Source organism: Vombatus ursinus, unplaced genomic scaffold (assembly GCF_900497805.2).
Source record: "Vombatus ursinus unplaced genomic scaffold, bare-nosed wombat genome assembly UNPS02014818.1, whole genome shotgun sequence".
In the NCBI taxonomy this organism is placed as follows: domain Eukaryota; kingdom Metazoa; phylum Chordata; class Mammalia; order Diprotodontia; family Vombatidae; genus Vombatus; species Vombatus ursinus.
The window spans coordinates 32,121,557-32,130,499 of record NW_020954596.1 but is presented as its reverse complement, the minus strand read 5'-3'; the positions used below and the strand labels follow the sequence as shown (position 1 = coordinate 32,130,499).

General features: G+C 39.0%; 1 non-coding gene across 1 annotated transcript; it reads left to right on the top strand.

Annotated features, from left to right (window-relative positions):
- The first annotated feature begins 5,279 nt into the window (after window positions 1-5,279).
- On the top strand, window positions 5,280-5,384 carry LOC114023889. The gene has a single exon (XR_003566839.1). It is a non-coding gene; the product is annotated as a U6 spliceosomal RNA (small nuclear RNA).
- The last annotated feature ends 3,559 nt before the right edge of the window (window positions 5,385-8,943 follow it).

Genomic DNA, 8,943 nt, shown 5'->3' with positions numbered 1-8,943 from the left:
GAATGTCACCTGGACTATTGCAATAGCTTTTTGGTTGGTCTCTGTTCTTCAAGTCTCTCCCTACTCCAATCCATCTTCTTAGCTTTCAAAGTGATCTTCCTAAAAAGTAGGTCTGTCCATGTCACCTTCCATCTCTATTTAGTAAACTCTAGTGATTCCCTACTATCTCCAGGATCAAACATAAAATCCTCTGTTTCACTTTTAAAGTCTTTCATAATCTCTCCCCTTCCTGCTATTCTAATTTTCTTGTATCTTACTCCTTCATGTACTCTATAAGCCAATAACCCTGGCTTCTATAATCTTCTATGCAAAAGACGCGTCTTCCAACTCACTGAATTTTCACTGGCTGTCTCCAGTGCCTGGAATTTTCTCCTTCTCTGTCTCCTGGTTTTGCTAGCTTCCTTCACATCTCAACTGAAATCGCACCTTCCGCAAGAGATTTCCTCATCATCATTTAACTCCAGGTAGGGTCTTCCCTTTGATATTGTCTCCAATCTGTCCCACTCTCATCTGTACATAGTTATTGGCATATTGTCTTCCCCCTTCGGCCATGAGATTCTTGAAGATAGGGATTATTTTTTGCCTTTCTTCTTATCTCTAGCACTTAGTACAGTATCTGGCACAGAGTAGGAGTTTAATAAATGCTTGTTGACTTGATTTGTGGAAAGGGGAATTGATTAATGGAGGGGTTGATGGATTGTCTTGGTAAAGTGAGGTCTCAGATAACATATATTTGTAAGATCACAATCATCATAGTTTTGTGATTCCCTCTCCTCCCCTCTCCTGGTTTACCTATTGACTCACAAGTAGTCAGACATAGAACTTAAACCCAGGTCCTCTTGACTCCAAGGTAAGCATTCTATACACTAAACCATGATGTCTCTATGTCTTTGGGTAGTAGAACTGGACCTGTGATGTCATTAATGAATTCCCAGGTGAGGAAATTCCCTCTACCAATATAAGTCAGCACCTTCTGTGCAACTTATGTCTTAGAAAGTCTTCTTTAGCTCTGAAAGTGAAGTGACTTGCCCAGGAACAGGGACTTGAACCCAGGTTTTCCTAATTTCAAGGCCAGCTCTCTAGCCACTAGGCAGAACTGTCTGTCTTTACACATATAAAATGTGAGTCATGGTGAATTATCTTAGAGATCCTTTTATCCAGCCACTCACTTCAATGTAAGAATCAGTTTTTGAGTGTTATTATTGGTGGTCATTCGTTTCACTCAAGACTGACTCTATGTGCCTCCATTTGAGGTTTTCTTGGCAAAGATACTAGAGTAGTTTGCCACTTCCTCCTCCAGTGGGTCTATTTTGTCAGGCAATCTGAGTTCCAGTGACTTGCCCAAGGTCAAGTTTTAGAGCATTGCCTGACAAATTGTCATCCAGCTTTCTCTTCAATGATGGGGAGTTTGTCACCTGACAAAGAAGCCCGTTCCATTGTTGAACAGTCAGAAAATTCATATACTGAGTCTAAATTGGTTTCCCTTTCTTCCTATTTCTGAACTCTAGAGAAACACATACTAAATCTACCCCCACCTTTTTATTGCAAAACCTTTTTGAAGATAATCATGAGCACCATCTTACTTTCTGGGCTCTCACAAAGATCAAATGAATCACAGATATGAGGAGAACATGCTTGGCAAAAATGTGTGTGTGTGTGTGTGTGTGTGTGTGTGTGTGTTTGTGTGTGTGTGTGTGTGTTTTAAAGTGGATTGTCCCCGGCATAGCAACAGAATTGCCATTCTGGACAAAAGACATCAGGCTGACTGGCTGTCTAAGGGATAGAGTTACTCACAGTGCCTGGCTCCGGAAATAGCTTCTAGAGTCAGTCACAAGTCAAAGTGGAAATTCAATATTGAAAGAACTTTAGGTCATTCATAGATCTTGTCTTAAAAATAATTAGAAAATGCTAATGCTTATAAGGTATCTTTGTCTAGAAGGTTTTAAGTTTTTCAAGACTACTTTTAGATTTATCACCTCACTTGATCCTGAGAGGTAGGCAGGGTAGATGATTATTATTTCCATTTGATAGATGAGTAAACTTCTCCTCAGTGAGGACCTGCCATGTAATTGTAGGATCAGGATAAGAACCCACATGGCCTGGCCCTCAGCCTACTTTCTCTTTCTGTACACGCTCTCTACACCTTGGAATAGAAGTATCAATAATCTACATCAATGCAGCTAGTGTTCATTTGCCACTGCCATCCCAGTGTTTTTAGCTGGTGTACACACACACACACACACACACACAGGCATAGACTCAGCAATTCATTTATCAAGGCAGCTAGGTATCACAGTGGCTACAGTCCTGGACATATAGTCTGGAAGACCTCAATCCAAATTCTGCTTCAGACAGTGACTGTGTGACCTTGGGCAACTCACTTGACTTCTCTTAAACTGCCTCAGTTTCCTCATCTATAAATTAGGTAAAATAATACCAGAGGTTGCTATGAGAATAAAATGTGATTACAAATATAAAGTACTTTGCTAACCTTAAAGTACTCCATAAATGCTAGCTATTCTTATTAAATTTGATATTTATTCTTATAAATATCAAATATTTATTCATCATCTAGTATGGTCAATGTATTGTCTTAGGATCTAGGGAAAAAAAATCAAAGTGAAATAAGACATGGTCCCTTTCTTTAAGGAACTTATAATCTGGCAGGAGATATAAGATATTTATACAAATTCTCCAAATTAGAATATGGTGAGGGCATACAAAACTGAGAATAAGTGACACTTCTATTAAGCATCAATTCAGACACAGGAAACAGTGAAAACTATGTAACTGCTTCATTTCTTTCTTCTTATATTCAGCCTCTACTGATGACATCAAACTGAAAGAGGAGAGTGCAACAATAGGAGACCTTTTTATTTTTTTAATCCCAAACCCAAATTCTCAGATAATCATTCAAGGTGAATTTGAACTCTGAACCATCTGCAGCTCCCCCAGTTCTAATTGGACCTCTGGGGTTGTCCTCTGGCCCAGCGACTTGTTAAAATGCTACCTTTTGAAGAGGTTCTGTTAGAGTTGGCCGCATGGATCCTAGGGGCACATGAAGATCTGGGGGAAGGAGAGCTCAGGCCCGCAGTGCCGTGCGCTCCAGCAATCTTCAGACACAAGCTCGGCCAGGAGACATGGAGTGCCTCCTCTGAAATGCCACCTCGGTGGGGCTGAGCATCCAAATGTGGATCAGGTTCCTCAACTCTGCAGCTGGCAGTGCTGGGTGGGAAAATAAGAGTCCTGTTACAATTTAGAGGTCAGGGGAGGGGAACATGCCAAGCCTCCCTTTCACTCAGCAGAGGGTATAGGAAGGGAAAAGGGGGAAAAAAGCCACAGAGCAGGTTTTACTAAAGTGCTCATTCTCCAGGCCCAGCAACCAGAGCTAGAGGGGCTCACTGTGAGCTTGGAGATCGTCTAAGGAAAGAGGATGGAACGAAAAACAAAGACAAGATTTATACCTAGCAAGTACAACCATGCATCAAGAAACTCACACATGCACTGACATACACACCAACATTCACGTACCATGTTGAAGGGACCAAGACAGAGAGGATTTGTGTAGCAGAATTAAATCACCAGCACAGCATCTGAGTATCTCATACACACACTCATACTGTCAACCCCCCTCCACTCACTCAAACACACAATGGATCTGTATGTAATCTCATTATGATGGGGTTTACACTGCAACTCATCCATGACTTCTTTATGAAAATATGATTATCACCTATGTCTTTCCATAAATCTTCCATAGGAAATATATCAAACACTCTGAAGGCCTTTCTCTAGCTCTTTGAATATTTCATGGAGTGTATGTAACATTTGGACCATCCATCCATCCATTATCCCTTATTCTCACTACATGAATGGTCATCTCTTTTTTTAGCCACACATGGGATGATTATTTTAACAGCTGGAACTCTACAAAACTCAGCAATTGAGAGCCATGGTGATTTAAAAGAGATTGACTTAGCTACCCAAACCACAAAACAAAGGAGTAAAGAATGCTTATTGCCAATTTGTGACAAATGTTTGGATGGTGTATTGAGCTAATTCACCATTACTGTACATCTATTTTGGACAGGCACCATAGATGGATGATAAACTAGGCAAAGACCTAACTTGGAGGACATCAGACTAGATCGTATTTATCTACATCTATGTGGACTTTGTGTTAAATAAGTCAGAATAATCTATCAGACTAGCTAAAACCAATAAAATATAAAGTGCTAGATGGAAAAGACTGTTTCATTTTTGTCTTCAAATCCCTTGTGCCTAATACTGTACCTAGCACATAGTAGGTGTTAAATAAATATTTATTGACTGATTTGCCTGAGACTTAGTGAAGCCTAATAAATTTTTGTTGAAAGAATCAATGAATCCTCAAGTTATAGTCAATTGAGGCTTTATTATACATATCTATGTATATTATTTATATATATTAATATGCATGCATATATATTTACACACAATATGTATATACACATATATCTAGATACATACACACAGATACACAGATACATATGTACACATATATGCATATATATATATATATATACACACACACACTTAGTTCTGGTTTGACTATGTATATGATTACATATATTTATATAGGGCACCTAGGTGGCACAGTGGATAGAACACTGGGCCTGGAGTCAGGAGGATTCCTCTTTCTGAGTTCAAATATGGCCTCAGACACTTATTAGTTGTGAGACCCTGCCAGAAAGTAAGTATCATCACAAGTAAAGAATGTAAGATACCCCTCAATTAGCTTAATGACTAGGCACAGTGCTGTCAGCTAACTCCTTGAAACTTTTTGTTTCTATATGTTCAGGGCCTGGCCTTCAGGGGTTAATAAAAAGGCTGTCTCAGGGTAATAACAAATAATAATAAAATAAATAAATAATAAAAAGAGAAGTGATATTGACAGGTAGGTGGTGCAGGACCTGGGCCTAGAGTCAGGAAGACTCATCTTCCTTAGTTCAAATTTGGTCTCAGACAGTTACTAGCTGTGTGATCCTGGGCAAGTCACTTAACCCTGTTTACCTCAGTTTCCTCATCTGTAAAATGAGCTGGGGAAGGAAATGGGAAACCACTGTATTATCTTTGCCAAGAAAACCCCAAATGGGGTCACATGGAGTCAGACACAACTAAAAAAAAATGACTGAACAAAAACACATTTATATATATATATATATATATATATATATGTGTGTGTGTGTGTATATACATACATACTCACACACACACACACACACACACACACTTGACTCTTAGCCCATATAGATGCTAAAAATAGTATAACTGGAACTACAGAGAAATTAACATGGCACCTGTATAAGAACGACATGCACACTTGTGATGCATTCTGTTTCTCCTCTTCTTTAGTTCCATTCCATTATCTCATCAGGAATGGAGAAATGGGGAGGTTCCTGAAGGGTACCCCAGAAGAAGATAAGCTCTGGTAGATCCTCCCCTCAGAGCTGGGAAGACTGCAAGAGACAGACTGGGTGTCATCCATGGACTAGCCTATCTCTCTTCAGAGAGGCTCCTTTCTAGAATAGCCTGAGGGGAACACATTTTTCAACTGCGGCAACCCCTAAAGACAAACCATTCAGATCTATTTGGTCATTATTGGTGGAGTGAGGACCCATGATGACAAAAATCACAACTACTTGGAGTGTTAAAGCTTAGCAATTTTGCCTGTATTTGTGTTATGATTAATGTTTAGTAACAGACTATGCACTTGGCTGAAATTTGATGAAAACTCAAACACTAGAAAACACCCAGTTGAGGTATAAATTTTTTTCAGTTCTGTTAATGTAACTTTCCAACTGAATTCATTAAATCCTTTATGTGTGTGTATGTGTATGGTGGCAGTGGCAGGGCAGTTATAGGGAAGTGTGATTGTGTGTGTGTGTGTGTGTGTGTGTGTGTGTGTGTGTGTGTGGTGATTAGAATTGTGTTTTTGCTTGGTTCATACCGAATGTTGATCATCAATCAACCACTCCCACTAATACTGCTGCACTGTTATCCTTTACAGGCATGTTTAACTCAAGGCAATGATTTAGAGACTTTCCATCAGTTCACTCAAAGGAGGAGAGCTTTCTGTCCTCAAAGGGACAGCGCCCTCTGGTGCATACGCTAGGTTAGGCAGGGAGGGGCAACCAGAGAAGTTAGTAGACATGCACACAGATTGCTTCCGTCTACACCGAAGTTGCTGCTTCTCCATATAAAAATGTAAATGGTGTGGTCACCTACTCATTGTATGTTCTAGAAGTTATAGGGTTATTTTATTTCCTAGGGTGGCTGGAATAACCATAACTGCTATTTGTAAAGTGTTTTTAAGTTTATAAAGCACCTTATGTGCATCATTCTTTTTGAACCTCATAACAATCCTGTAAGGTGAATAGCAGAGGAAGGTGGATACTAGAAGTGTTATAAACTCCCCATTTTATAGATGAAGAAACTGAGGTTCAGGGAAATTAACTAATTTGTTTAAGATCATGGAGCTAATAAGTATCTTTGAAATCAAGGCTTCCTAACTCCAAGTCTCTCATTCTATAAATATTCTATTATGCTTCCTCTTCGTGAAATATGTATCATAAAAAGTACATGAAGAGGCATTGTCTCCATAAGTTCAGATAGGTTTAAAGAGATTAACACAATCAACTCTGAACCAATGAGGAAAAACAGGACTAAATCCTGGTCCTTTGAGTTTGCAAAATGGGGAAAGAGAAACTGGACTTGCAAAAATCAGTCTTTAAATCTACTCAAACTACTATTGAATGAAAGACATCTCCAAAGGTCATATCGGAAAGGAGGAAATTGCCAGTGTCCCTCAGTGTTTTACCCACAAATACCTTGGTATAAAATGAATGAGGAGAAAAGCATGGTCCAGCTGTATTTGATCCAACACAGTAGTCTTGTGTTAGCTATACTGCCCTGTGGAACGCAATAAAAAATAATAATAATAACCTCTCAGTTTCCTTATCTGTTAAATGGGAATAATAGCTGTACTACCTACTTCACGATATTATCATGGGAGTCAAATTGATTCAAGATACTGTAGAGAGGGTGATGATGAACTGGACTAGAATATCTCTGAGCTCTCTTCTCAATCTGAGATTCTATAAAATCAGGCAGCTGAGTGGTGCAGTAGATAGAGTGCCTGGAGTCAGGAAGACCTAAGTTCAAATCTGACCTCTGACACTTCCTAGTTGTATGACCCTGGCCAATTCACTTAACCTTAGTTTCCTCAACTGTAAAATGAGGATAATCATAGCACCCATATCTAAGGGTTGCTGTAAGGATCCAATGAGATAATAATTGTAAAATACTTAGCAGAGTTTCTGGCACATAAATACTACATAAACATTAGTTATTATTATTGACAACAAACATGCAATTTACCTTACATGGTAGTAAAAAGACCAATATGTACCCATGAGAGCTTTGCTTTTTCTCTTTTTTTCCTTTTTGTTTTGTTTTTTCTTTTTTTTCTTTTTTTGGTCTAGGCAATGGGGTTAAGTGACTTGCTCAGGGTCACACAGCTAGTAAATGTTATGTGTCTGAGGTCAGATTTGAACTTAGGTCCTCCTGAATCCAGGGCCAGTGCTCTATCCACTGAGCCAACTAGCTGCCCCAGCTTTGCTTTTTCTTCTAGAAGACCTGGGTTCAAGTCTAACCTTTGACATTTATGACTATATGACCTGGGCAAGTTACTTAATGTCTTTTTGCCTCAATTTCCTCAAATGTAGAATGGAGGTAATAATAGAACCTGCCTCCCAGGGTCCTCATGAAAATAAAGTGATATAATAGTAAAGCATTTAGCACACAGTGCCTAGCACATAATAAGTGCTATATAAACGGTAGCCATCATCATCGTCGTCATCCATCATCATCATCATCATCATCTTCATCATCAGTGACAACAGGATGTAATTTACTTTATGTGGTACTAAAATAACCAACATGTACATATGTTCCTTCTAGAAGACTTGGGTTCAAGTCTAACCTCTGACATTTACTGACTATGTGACCTTAAGCAAGTCATTTAACCTCTTAGTGATATTGGTAGCCCTCTAAGATTATAATTTGCAGAAAAAGTGCTGACCCATACCAATAGAAAGAATTTCTTCATCTGGGAGTTCCAGTTTGGAATTCCATTGGCATATCAATGAAATTATAAATATATATATACACACACACACACACACACACACACACACACACACATATATATATATATATATATGCATCTCCACAAATGAATTTTCTGACTACAACGTTCATTTGAGAGTGAAGGTTCCTAAACTTTTTGGTGGAGGGGGGGCAGAACTCTGATTTCATCAGTGTAAAGAACTCTCAGCATGAAAACTCCTTCCACTAGATAAAAATTGATAACTCTTTTGAACAGATATTCTCAGACAGCTGCCTGGCACTCCTAGAGGTTAAGTGATATGTTCATGCTTCCGTAACTAGTATGCTAGAATGTATCAGAGGCAGAATTTGAACCTGGGTTTTCCTGATTCCAAGGCTGGCCCTCCATCCACTTCACACCATGCTGCCTTCTAAATCCTTTCACTTTAGACAATGTTAGATTCCTTGTTTAATGTTAAATTCCAAGTCAAAACACTTGACTTGTCTGGAAGTTTATTCTAATTTGATATCCTCACTTCGTCAATGAATCCTCACTTGCTCACTCATCTGGGCCACAGCTGAATGTACGTGTGCACACTTTCTTACCATCCCTCAATGTCTTTCCCCACACCCCACCTAGATCATTCCAGGATAAATGTTATTTCTTCAAGGTGGACTATCATCGAGATCAAAGATTTGTTGACATGACATAAAACATTAAGCCACCCAACTCCTAGCCTGATCCATAACCATAGCATCTTTACAAGGTTTGGCAGGAGGGAGTCGTTAATATTT